At 41.9% G+C, this 13,570-nt stretch overlaps 1 protein-coding gene and 1 non-coding gene across 4 annotated transcripts in view; both read left to right on the top strand.

Moving 5' to 3' along the window:
• The window catches only part of Tango6 (transport and golgi organization 6 homolog), a 144,497-nt gene that overhangs the window by 80,727 nt on the left and 50,200 nt on the right, over positions 1-13,570 (top strand). The window lies entirely within an intron of this gene.
• On the top strand, positions 827-951 carry LOC122126284. Its single transcript, XR_006150875.1, has one exon. It is a non-coding gene; the product is annotated as a small nucleolar RNA SNORA26 (small nucleolar RNA).

The following is a 13,570-nucleotide window of genomic DNA, read 5'->3' as shown; positions in this document are numbered from 1 at the left end:
TCTACTTTACAGGCTATTAAGGAGCCTGTAAGTACTCTTCCTGCAGAATAGATATTTAAAATATACCCTAGAGCTACCCCTACTTTAGAATAGTTAGAATTGGAAGACAAGTTAAAGAGGATAGAGGAAGAGTGCATCTAAGTAGAATTGAGCCATCATACAATACAGTATTCTATACTCTCCAAGGTTCCTATCAGAGTCAGTGGAGGTAGCAGTAGAGGGGTACTTTGTCCTTCTGTCTCTTTCTTTCTCACACCAAAAAGCTTACATGACCCTTCAAATACAAATTAAAATTCCTAATCTCACCAGATGTGATTAAGAGGATCCTTGAAGTTGCTCACACATTTAATAAGCCCAATTATAATTTTTATTAACCCTGACATAGTTCCTTTGTTGCTGAATCATAAGTTTAACATTTTTAACTTAATGAAGCATCAATTTTACCCTCTTAGGTCATGTCAGATCTTAGACAGTGGTAGAAAACCACCCTTAAATGGTGCCTGTTCTGTTTAGCAACTTAGCTTTAGATTTGTTCATTAGACCTTGATACTTGGCTTTGCTTTCTGACCTTGTGGTACCTCTGCGCCCCCTGAGGAGGCAGGTGGGTTGGGAATGAATTGAGCCTCAGGAAACAGATCGCAGACCTAGAGCTATTGAAGAACTAATTAGATCATCTCTCCAGCCACTTGTTGGGGCATGATCGAAAGTTTTCCTTCTTGAGAAGGCTTTTTTTAGAAGTACATTTGCACATTGTATTCAACTTTTGTTTTATTACTCATAACCTGACCTTAAATAGGAACAAAAAGAGCAGGGTATCCCCTTTCCTGTGCCCTTGTAAGGTACAAGGGTATAATTTTTTAAGAAGCTGCACAGAAGAGGTAAATAAGCATCCATAAAACTCACAGAAGAGATTATCAAACTCCTATTTGGATCCTGTCTGAAGTCACAGCTGATGAGGGAGGGAAAACTGTAAAATACTACCGTTGGCCATTGTGGTTTTGTTTTTCTTATTAGTTAAAAATGTCATTTGTTTACTTAAGAGATACTTATTGAGCACGTCTATGTTTGAGGCCACCATTATAATGAGGGACACTGCTGAGAATAGTCCTGTGGAGTTTGTGTTTGGAGGAGAGCAATTATCTATCAACCATACAAACAAATGTAAAATGTGGCCTAGACAGGTACTCTGACGCAAAGGCAACAACACAGGGTCCCTATTTTAAGGACATTTTACCCATCAAAGAATGGAAGAGGAAGGTCCATTAACTGAGAGCTGCTATCCCATACTGCAGGTACAGAAAACCAGGTCTAAGGCTGACAGCAAAGACTGCTTGAACTGCATGACTGGTGAAGAAGGGGGTGGGCCGAGTGGACTCAGAGCAGTACAGTCTGATTTTTCTCTTTCGTTGACTTCTTGCAAAAACAAGATTCATGTAAAAACAAGATTCTATAGTCACAAAAAAAAAATGATTTGAAAAATCACTGTGTGAAGCCATCTATCTGCCCTAGCAGGATGCTTCCTCTCACATGTCATGTATCATGTCACTCACTCCTCTCCCCCCCACCCCCGCCCCACCAAATCTTCTTACCACTGACAGAAAATGCTGTGGCTTCAATCCCACGTTCATGAAATGCAACATGAAATTGTCCAATGCACAATCTTTAACTATTATGTAAAACATTCCAATTACAGAGACAACCAATGAAATTATTTTAGACCAGTGGTTTTCAAGTAATTTTTTTTTAAGCAATGGAATCCATTTTCAAATGAGTCTTAAATGAAGGCATAAAAACTCAGGGATTTTTTTTTTCCTTTGTGTCTTTTTACTTATGGACTTTTAACAATTTTCTTATAGGAATATGTATTTTCTAATCGAGAGAATGTTTTTAGAATTATACATCTGTTTAGGGAAACTGAATTGTTTATGATGACAAGGCTCAGGGCTAGTGCAGATTGAAACAGACGGTCGCCTCTGTTGTCGTACTCCCTAGTGACCTTTTCACAACAAGGGCTTACCAAAGCATGGTGACCGTGTCTTGTTCATTAGGAAATTACATGATGACAGCAGAAACCTTACTAACAAACAGATGTTTTTCCCCAAGTAGCGCTTTTCTTAATGAAATGGTTGCTTAGATACCAGACCATAATAATTGTCTATATTTAGTTTGTAAAGTGATTCCATTTGCGAAGTTATTAAGTCAGAGAATACTAATTAAATAGAAGGGAACATGTCCATTATTTCTTGTCTCTCAGTTCAGCAACCAAATGGTTAAATCAGTAGCACCATTTCATCCAGCTTGTGTCTCTCCAGATGCTCTTCCTCACAGGGGACCAACCAGGAAAATGACAGCTCCTAGAACATCTATAACTGCTGCAGCCTAGCTGTGTTTCATCTTCTACCACTCTGTGTTGGTAGCCATCCCATGTGACACTAGGTCACTGAGAGCATCAGTTAGGTCAGGGGGTGGACACCTGTATTTGAGAAAGGGAAAATAAATTCCTCTCAGAGCTCAGTAAAGGTGGTATAAAGGAAGAACCCTAGAATGAAGTCTCTTGTTTAGAATGACAGAATTTATAGGAAAAATAGATATGCTGGCCAACTACAGAGATCTTCACCCATACTGTATTTGTCGGGTGAATTAAAACATATACTCTTAAATGTAAACTATAAAATCTAGAAGAAAAAAATATTTTTGTAGCTGGGCGCCGGTGGCTCACGCCTATAATCCTAGCTACTCAAGAGGCTGAGATCTGAGGATAACGGTTCAAAGCCAGCCTGGGCAGGAAAGCCTGTGAGACTCTTATCTCCAAAAACCACTAGAAAACCAGAAGTGGCGCTGTGGCTCAAGCAGTAGAGCGCTCGCCTTGAGCTAAAGAGCGCAGGGACAACACCCAAGCCTAAAGTTCAAGCCCCACGACCGACCAAAAAAAAAAATTTTTTTTTGTTATCCATTGTCAGTAATGATTAGAGAACTCAGCTGATAAACAACTGTCATATAGGGTAATGCATTTAAAACACTTTGGAAAGTGTTAAAGAGCTCACAAGGAAATGGAAAATTACCAAGCCAACCTCTGAAGAGAAAACCAGAACTCTTAAAAATAAACACAGCATAAGAACCCACATTTAGGGGCTAGAGGTGGGTAACTAACAGCTAAGAAGAGTGTTTTCCCAGAATATACAAGGCTCTGAGTTTGATTCCCAGCACCCAAAAAGAAAGGAAGAGCCTAGTACTGGTGCCTATAATTCTAGCTACTCAGGAAGCTGAGATTTGGGGATCACTGTTTGAAGCCAGCCCTGACTCAAGTGGTAGAATGCTAGGCTAGAAGGAAAACATTCAGGGACAGGTCCTGAATGGAAGCCCCAGATCCGGCACAAGGGAAGTGAGGGAGAGGATGGAAGGGGAGGGGATGGTATGTTTATTATTGAGTTCTGGTTTTCTCTTCAGAGGTTGGCTCGGTAATTTCTCATTTTCTTATGAGCTCTTTGATGCTTTTCAATGTACTTTAAATACATTACCCTATATGACAGTTGTTTATCAGCTGATCTCTAATCATTACAGACTGGAGGAAAGGGGAGGGGGAGATGGGGAGAGAGGGATGGAGAGAGGAAGGGAACGAAAGAAAAATACCTTTAGGAAATAAGAAACAACAATGAAAAAATGATACAATAGATTTGGGGGGGGGGGGGTTCGGTCGTGGGCCTGAACTCTGGGCCTGGGTGCTGTCCCTCAGCTCTTCAGCTCAAAGCTAGCGCTCTACCACTTGAGCCACAGCGCCACTTCCGGCTTTTTTTCTTTTTGCTTATGTGGTGCTGAAGAATTGAACCCACAGCCTCAGGCATGCAAGGCAAGCGCTCTACCACTGAGCCACCTTCCCATCCCCGATACAATAGATTTTTAAAACAAATGGAACATCTAAAAATAAAATAGTAGAAAAACTAAAATAAAAAACAGTGGGTGAGTTTTGCAGTAGATTTAGCTAAAGAAAGCAATAGTAGAACAAAGCAGAAAGGAAGAAAGTATGGAGAATGAAGTATTAAGAGAATATATCTAGTTTCTGGATGGAGAAATCAGAAAGATTAATAGATCTTATATCCTAAAAGTTTAAACTCATGTTAAAAGAACCTTAATTAAAATGTAAAGTATAATTATGGAAAAGAGATTTGCAACAGAAATGGTAAGCACGTAACTGTTGAGACAAAGTAGATATGTGTTTGCCAAGTGCTAAGGGATCTGGTTAAAAAAAAAAGGAAAATGACTAATGTCATTAAAAGGAAGCTGACTAATGGGTGGGAGGGTTTTGGGGGGTTTGAGTGATGAAAATGTTCTGGAACTTAAGTAGTGCTGATGTTTGCACAAACGATGTGAATATCCTAAAAACCACTGCATTGTACACATCAAACTTTTTATGGTACATGAATTACATCTCAGTAAATTGTTCTCCCTTTCCCCTCCTCCTCACATTCTTATAGGGTAGCCCAGGCTGCCCTAAAATTCTACTTCCTCCTACTTCAATCTCCCACATGTGCCCACCAGACACAATTTGTTTCTTTTTTTTTTTTTTAAGGACAAGCAAATGGTGAATTATTTTATTGCGTAAAAAGCTCCTAGGGATTAATAAGAAAAATACCTAGCAGATAAATTGGTACAAATTCATTAATAGGCAAGATTTAAAATGGGAATTTCCATTAGCATTCTTGGTAAGAAATTTAATTGGAATGTTTATGGAAGACAGCAGTGAAAATGTTTGTATCCTTGGAGCCAGTTACTTCTCTTTGGAGAATGTATCCTAAGGCATCAATGGGAGGCAGTTGCCAGTAGCAATTCTGTCTAGGAAGCCTATGAAATCTTTCCACACTTAGTAACTATACAGATGGCTCTGTATGGGAGTTACCTTGCTGGTGAAGAGTGGTAGGACTTTTTGCAACACAGCTTATTTGTCCATCTTCAGGATGCCTACTCTTATTCTATTCCCTTTCTCACTCCCTTCTCTCTGTGCCCTCGTTATTCACAGAGCGTACAACATATCCTGAACTCCCTTGTAAAATTGGCATTGTCTGTCTAAATACATTTGTATCATCATACAGTACCTGACACACACAATCACCCATTGACACTTGAATGCATGAAAGAATTACTTCTTCTGCTTATATTACCAAGCTTTGAATTTTATCATAGCTTCAGATTGCTGCTATATAATCTGATACTACTGTTTTGGTATCTTTTTCAACTTGACCCTTTTTCTTCTACTTTTTAACTGAACTTTTTTTTTTTTGCTAGACCTGGGGCTTGAGCTCATGGCCTGGGCACTGTCCCTGAGCCTCTTTGTGCTTAAAGCTAGCACTCTACCACTTGAGCCACTTCCAGTTTTCTGGTGATTAATTGGAGATAAGAGTCCCATGGACTTTCCTGCCCAGACTGGCTTTGAACCGCAGTCCTCAGATCTCAGCCTTCTGAGTAGCTAGGATTACAGGCCTAAACTACTGGCTCCTGGCTCTGAACTAAATTTTTTTTTTCCTGCAGCTGAACTAAAATTTTATTTTATTTTATTTTATTTATTTATTTTTTGTCGGTCGTGGGGCTTGAACTCTGGGCCTGGGCGCTGTCCCTCAGCTCTTCAGCTCAAGGCGAGCGCTCTACCACTTGAGCTACAGCGCCACTTCCAGTTTTCTGCTGGTTTATTGGAGATAGGAGTCTCACGGTCTTTCCTGCCCGGGCTAGCTTTGAACCGCGATCCTCAGATCTCAGCCTCCTGAGTAGCTAGGATTACAGGCGTGAGCCACCAGCGCCCGGCTTTGAACTAAAATTTTAAAGAAACCTTTACAATTTCAACCTTTCTAAGAAACAATATTACTGCTAAAGTTTTAAAGCTTATTATTGGATCACTTTGAATTATGTATTAAAAGTGAGAAGAATATACTTTCCTCATCTAAGCAAAACAAGACTGTTAGAAATAAGATGATCTACAACGGAAATACTATATGTGTATATATTTACTCAGAATGGCATCTGAAAGAAAAAGATCAAGCAAGGTGCCAATGGCTCAGACCTGTAATCCTAGGTATTAGGAGGCTGAAATCTGAGGATTGAGATTCAAAGCCAGTTCAGAGGAAGCTGAGATGTAAGGACTTTGGTTTAAAGTTAGCCCAGGCAAAAAAAAAAAGTCTATGAGACTCTTAAGGAATAAAAAGTTGGAAATAGGGGCTGGGAAGGTGGCTCAGTGGTAGAGTGCTTGCCTTGCATGCCTGAGGCCCTGGGTTCGATTCCTCAGCACCACATAAGCAAAAAGAAAAAAGCCGGAAGTGGCGCTGTGGCTCAAGTGGTAAGAGCGCTAGCCTTGAGCTGAAGAGCTGAGGGACAGCACCCAGGCCCAGAGTTCAGGCCACACGACTGGACCAAAAAAAAAAAAAAAAGTTGGAAATAGAGGTAACTCAAGCAGTAGAGTGCCAGCCTTAGGTGGAAAAAGCTAAGGGATAGCATCCAGACCTCAATACTAGCATAAATAAATAAATAGCCAAGCACAAGTGGCTCTCACCTGTAATCCTAAACGGAGATCTGAGGATCACTGTTCAAAGCCAGCCCAGGCAGGAAAGTCTTGAGACTCTTATCTCCAGTTAGTCACAAAAAAAGCTGGATGTGGAGCTATGGCTCAAGTGGTAGAGCTCTAGCCTTGAGCACAAAAGCTAGGGACAGCACCTGGGCCCAGAGTTCAAGCCCCAGGACCAGCAAAAAAATATAAAATAAATAAAAGGAAGGCAGGCAGGCAAGCCTCTCCCTTCTATAGATGTCTGTTATCTATTATAGTTCACAACTTAGCTCCAGATTTGAACCTGAGTATGAAGGTGAAGTTAATTCCCTGTGTGGGTCTTGAGAGCATCCCTAACTAGGTTTGGAAACTACCTGATACTATAGGTAGTGTTTTTGTGCATGTGCTCCTTTTTCAAGAGAGAAAGGGCTCTTGGGAGGACTTTTACAGAAGCTCTCTCATGGTTGCTGATTTCACAATCATCACTTTCTCTAAGCCAGTGCTAGCCTGGGGCACCTATTACAAACACATGCCTAATCATCACATTGGGTCATCTCTAGGCTTAATTAAGAACAAAAGAGAAATTTAGGTAAAGCTTCCACTTTCCCTCTGTCACTGGCTAGTTACCCCAGGTGTAGGACAAGTCTCATCGACTACCAAGCATTCCTCAGGACCCTGGAAAGATGAGCCCTATCTGTATTATGTGTGCATGTATGTGTATGTATGTGCTGGTCCTGAGGCTTGAACTCAGGGCCTGGGCACTGTCTCTGAGCTTTTTTGCTCAAAGCTAGCTCTACCACTTGATCCACAGCTCCACTATTGGCTTTTTTTTAGTGCTTAATTGGAAATAGGAGTCTCACAGACTTTCTTACCCTGGCTGGCTTGGAACCATAATTCTATGATCTTTGCCTCCTGAGTAGCTAGGATTATAGGTGGGAGCCACTGGCACCAGACTGAGCCCTGTCTTGGCAGAGCTGTGCAGGCCAAGGGACAGTTTCCTTTGGGAGCCTGGCTTTCCCTAAATTAGTGAGAAGCTGACACATCAGCCAGCTTTGCTGATTCATCAGCTTCTCTGTGTAGGCCTGAGGTGAAATGTCAAATGGAAACTTGCAAATAAGCTGGAAGTTCAGGTGTTTCTCCTACCAGTCTACCCACTCCAGGACTACAAAATGTTTTATTTCTTACCTAAACTTCCACTGAGTGACTCAGCTAAAAGCTTTCCTGAGTATTAGAGGCCTCTCTTTTCTTTTTTCCTGTAAATGTTTTTGTTGTTGTTGTTTAAACAAAGGAATGATGTTATGCCTCTTCATTCTGAATGTTACATAAAGAAAATTTAATGGATGCCATCTTTATCTCACACATGGTCAGCTGAAATGTAAGTTGCTCTGAATGCATCCAATAGTGATTACTTTCAAATCTGTGCTAATTATTGCCTTCATTTCTTTTTTCCTTTAGCTATCTTTTAAGTTGAGGGGTCCTGGGATTTGAACTCAGGGCTAATGTACTTGCTAATACATTCCTAGGGTGGCCTCAGACTCCCAGTCCTCACAGAGTGCTGGGATTACATGCATTTGCCATCATGCCTGACTATCATAGTATTCCTGACAGGTTTTCCTGACTTCTGATCTCTTGTTCCTTCTACTCTGGAATCATTCAGAGATATTTGTTTGGCAGACACAGCCCTGAGAAGATGAACTATATATTTCCAATGCTATTTTGGATTTTATTTTTTGGGTGGAGGGGGTAGGTAGTGGAATAAGAGAATCAGAGTGGAGGCTGGGAAGGTGGCTCAGTGGTAGAGCGCTTGCCTTGCATGCCTGAGGCCCTGGGTTCGATTCCTCAGCACCATATAAGCAAAAAGAAAAAAGCCAGAAGTGGCGCTGTGGCTCAAGTGGTAGAGTGCTAGCCTTGAGCTGAAGAGCTGAGGGACAGTGCCCAGGCCCAGAGTTCAGGCCCCACGACTGGATCCCCCCCCCAAAAAAAGAGAGTGCTTGCCTATAAAAACATTACAAAATATGGGTGTATGAGACCCTAGTTAAAAACAGACTCTTAGGGCCAGGAAGGTGGCTTAGTGGTAGAGTGCTTGCTTTGCATGCATGAGGCCCTAGGTTCGATTCCTCAGTACCACATAAGCAGAAAAAGTCGGAAGTGACACTGTTACTCAAGCGGTAGAGCACTAGCCTTGAGCTGAAGAGCTGAGGGATAGTGCCCAGGCCCAGAGTTCAGGCCCCACGACCAACCAAAAAAAAAAAAAAAAAAAGACTCGTAAAAATCCTAGTTTTTAGCCAGACTCTGGTGACTCATTCCTGTAATTCTAAGCTACTCAGGAAGCTGAGATCTGAGGATCACGGTTTGAAGCCAGGATGGGCAGAAAAGTCTCTGAGACTCTTACCTCCAATGAACTACTCAGAAAAAGCAGGACGTGGCACTGTAGCTCAAGTGGTAATGTGCTAGCCTTGAACACAAAGGGGCTCAGGGACAGTGCCCAGGCCCTGAGTTCAAGCCCCAGGTCCAGCAAAATAAAAATATGAGCTAAATCTAGTTTTTCATTTCTTAAGTTTTGTTTTGTTTTGTTTTTGGCGGGCAGGGGGTGGGGGAATCTGGGGCTTGAACTCTGGGCCTTGTTGTTGTCCCTGAGCTCTTCAGCTCAAGGCTAGTGCTCTACCACTTTGAGCCACAGCGCCACTTCCAGTTTTTTGGTAGTTAATTGCAGATAATAGTCTCAAGGACTTTCCTGCCCGTGCTGGCTTTGAACTGCAATCCTCAGATCTCAGCCTCCTGAGAGGCAAGGATTACAGGCGTGAGTCACTGGTGCCCAGCTCTCCATTTCCTTTTTATATGGCTTTTCTGTCATGATTAATGTTAACAGCATCTTAAGTTTGAATCACTAATGAATTTCATTATCATTGTGACCTCCTTTTTCCATAAAGGTCTCAACAGCACACACAGGCCCTTGGTAGCCTATCTGGGTCCAGTGGAGATGCTGGTGTTCATGTGGGATGCAGAGGATCAGGTGTTCTCCTTAATGCCAACATTGGTGTCCTTTAGAGTACATTTCATGGAGTGAGACTAGTCTCTTATGCACTTGAAGGTGTGAGGTTTTCAGTTAGGATCTACTCAGTGTGTACTATGCTCTAGTGTTTTCTCCTTGGCATTGCTGGCCACCAGGTAGGCCATGTGGAGCAGAGGTATTGAGCAGAAAGGTTGGCAGTTCTGCTGGGCCAGAAGGCAGCCCTATGGTCTCGGGCCATGTCTTCCATCTCTGTATATATTAATAGTGCTACTTGGAAAGGGAACTGTGCCGCAGGTTGGTTGAGCACCAGCCAATAGATGAAGGCAAGCATTAGATACTGAGTTTGAGCCTGGGTCCCAACCCCAAAACCAACAACAACACAAAAACCTCAGAGACAGCAGTCAGGCCCTGAATTCAAGCCCCAGAATTGGCACAGAAAATAAAAAAGAATAGTGCTGCTAGTTTTTACTTACTAATAATATCTCATTATTCAAATGACTTCCAACAAGTATGGCAAACTTCAGTAGCTATAGGTTGTTCACTCATTTTTACTTTTTCCCCTCTAAAATGAGCATTAGAAAACAAAAATATTAACATCATCTGAGTGTTGGAATTTATTATGTGGATCCTGATTTAAAGATATAGACATTAAAGGGAGTTGGGGAAGAGTACTAGAGGAGGTAAGCCTGATCAAGATACATTGTATGCATATGTGGACATTCCAAAATGAAACCACCTGTATAGATCATTGGTGGTAATTTTAAAAATCTTGGAAGAGCTGGGCTCCAGTGACTTACACCTATAATCCTAGCTATTCAGGAGGCTGAAATCTGAGGATTGAGATTCAAAGCTAGCATAGGCAGGTAATTCTATGAAACTTATCTCTCTTAAAAAACTGGAAGTGGAGGCCGGGCGCTGGTGGCTCACGCCTGTAATCCTAGCTACTCAGGAGGCTGAGATCTGAGGATCACGGTTCAAAGCCAGCCCGGGCAGGAGAGACCGTGAGACTCCTATCTCCAATAAACCACCAGAAAACCGGAAGTGGCGCTGTAGCTCAAGTGGTAGAGCGCTCGCCTTGAGCTGAAGAGCTGAGGGACAGCGCCCAGGCCCAGAGTTCAAGCCCCACGACCGACAAAAAAAAAAAAAAAAACTGGAAGTGGAGGTATGGCTAAAATGGTAGAATGCCATCCTGAAGTAAAAAAGCTAAGGGATGGTGCTCAGGCCCTGAGTTTAAGTCACAGTACTCACGCACAAAAAAATGTGGAAAGAAAAAATATTAAGCAAAACTAAAAAAACAGACAATAGGTTAAGTCCTTATAGTCCTCACCTTTCAACATCAAAGCTCATTCATGGAATCCTGATTTTTCTTCAGGCCTGAGTAATACTCATCCTGAATCTATAAATTTGTTGGGACTTGTCCACAGTTAACACAGCTTTGGAGCTCTAGAAAAACTAAACATCAAATTGGCATGCTAGATGTTATCATTGACTTTAATTACAAAGACAGCCCAGCTATTCAGTTGAGTTCTCCATACTTCCTTAAGTTAATAACCAACTTCCGTGGTTTGTGCAACTTCCTGGATTCTTAGTGCTGAAATTACTGTTAGTTTTCATGTTAATGAGACCTCTCCTGCTGAAAGATAGTGTTTTTCCTTCTCTTCTAAGTTCTACTTTTCTTATCTTGATGACTTAGAACCCAAAGTTAGGACATCACAGCTGGGTGGTAATTTTTAGCTAATACATAAAAACATAAAAATTGTACAGATTTACCTGGAGAGGTCTCATTAACATGAAAACTAACCGTAATTTCAGCACTAAGAATTCATATACTTTTCTTCCCAGGCTGGCTTCAAACCACAGTCCTCCAGGTCTCAACCTTCTAAGTAGTTATGATTGCAAGTGTGAGCCACCATTGCTCAGCTCCAGCGAACGCTTTTGATCAGAATACATTTCTGACTTAATAAAAACCTCTGGGCAGAGAAACAGTTGTAGAGTTGACAATCTTTTTTATTACAGGAAATACTTTTCATTTTTTCATTTGAACTATTTGCCCGTATCCTGTGCTGTGCCCTAACACGCGGGTCAGAATGCTTTGGTACACTCCTGGTTTGGCTTTCCCTTTACCTTCTGTACATATTACCTTTTACACCACATCCTGAAGTGCAGAGTCATCTTCCTGTGATCAAAGCAGGGGGAGCTATCTCTCATAAGATCATTTGGCTCTTATTGCCAAAGGAATTGATGGGTCATGTTTCCTTAAAGCCTGTGCTGGCCCAGAAATTACCCCATTTTCAGATTACAAAGGAATTACCAAGTATGAGGAGGTTTAACCATAACCTAAGCATGTCAGACTTAGAAAACATTTCAGATAAGAAACAGAAACAACCACAAAAATATCTCATCCCTTTCACTGTCATAGTTTGTGTGTGTGTGTGTGTGAGAGAGAGAGAGAGAGATGGGTGGAGAGAGGTAGGTGGGGGGAATTGAACTCAGGTCCTTAGGCATGTTAGACAAGCATTGTACCACTTGAGCCACACCCCAGCCTGTCTTACAGTCTTGAGCATCATTTATGATTCTCCTTAGCACTGGTGAATAAGGTAGGCACTGCCCTATCTTATCCTGAGGGATTTATAGACTCATCGGTAGCAACTGTATCCTAGAAGGTAAACGTCAAACAGTCACAGGGCCACTTGGCAGCAGTTTGTGGGGCTGGCGGGCAGGAAGATAAACAATGGCTGACATACCTGGGCCTGTGGGAAGCAAGGAAATGGACTTTGCCATTGGCAGCCTCTTCATGGAAGAATGGGAGTATTTAAAGCTCCCTGGTGACTTTCAAAGTTAGTGTTATAAGAAAAGCAAAAACAAAAAAACCTTCTTGGGGTAGGATATGGAAATAAACAATTCTTTTCTACTAAAGATTGATGAGAGAAACTAAAAATAAACAATAGCAGGACAGATTTGTAAAGATGAGTTTCAGAAGAGCTTACATATAGATTGCAATTTCATAAAGTCCATTTCCCCAGTTTTTCACACAGAGGCACAACTCTGTTCCTAAGAGGAAACAACTGCAGCAGATGTCTGAGTTGGGAACTTGTGAGGAGAAGTGGCTCTGATGGCTGTGGATATGTACTATATACCCAGCCTTGTAGCGGGTCAGGGAGACACTGCCTGCTGGAACTCAGCCCCCTCCCATCCTTCACTTTCCTTTCCTCGCCCTTTTAGAACTTGGAAACTGTTGACTTTCTCCCTCTCAGTAAACAGTTCATTTACCTTTTTTCTTAAACCACAGACATTTTTCCTATGCTAGATGGAATGGTCCCTAACGCCACCTTGGACCTCCAAGGACTTCTCCATCACCTTATACAATAGAATAGAACTATGATGGCTTCCATGTGCAGGGAGATATAGCTTTAGACTACTTACAGAGGCTTTCCAGGCTCTTGGGAAACAAAAAATAGGGGTGGAAAGGGCAGAAAAGAAGATGAGCAGACTGGTGCCGACCTCAGCAGGTGCACTTCACAGCCTTCACAGCTCAGCAGATGAGAGGAGTGAAGATAGTCATGTGATTTTAAGAATGAAATCACAACCTATACCATAGGAAATGGTGTGTGAACCCTGCCCGCAACATTGCCAATTTAAATAGAATGGCAAACAGGTGAAAAATAATTACATTCTTCAGCATTTCTGTTGCTCCCTCCCCATCCTCTCTGAATTCATGCCATGTATGTGGAGACTGTATCGTTGAGACTTTTTTACTCATTCATTCATTGACTGATTTAGCAAATAGCTATTGAACCCTTGCTACATACTGGCACGCTTCAGGGCAGAGGCTACAGCAGGGAACAAAAGAAAATCCTGGGCTTTGTGGAGTTCATGTGCCAAGGAGGGAAGCAGACAATAAAGAAACATGACCTGTCAGGTGGTATGTGCTGAAGAGAAAATGAAGCAGGGTAATGGGATAGAAACAGAGAACAAGATACAGGCAGAGAGGAAGGAGGCTGCTGCTTTCTATGTGATGAATGTGATGTATG

The sequence above is a fragment of the Dipodomys spectabilis genome, unplaced genomic scaffold (genome assembly GCF_019054845.1).
Source record: "Dipodomys spectabilis isolate Male_0828 unplaced genomic scaffold, ASM1905484v1 ptg000273l, whole genome shotgun sequence".
Taxonomy (NCBI): Eukaryota; Metazoa; Chordata; class Mammalia; order Rodentia; family Heteromyidae; genus Dipodomys; species Dipodomys spectabilis.
Note: the sequence above shows the minus strand (reverse complement) of the source record. Positions and strands in the feature narration are given on the sequence as shown.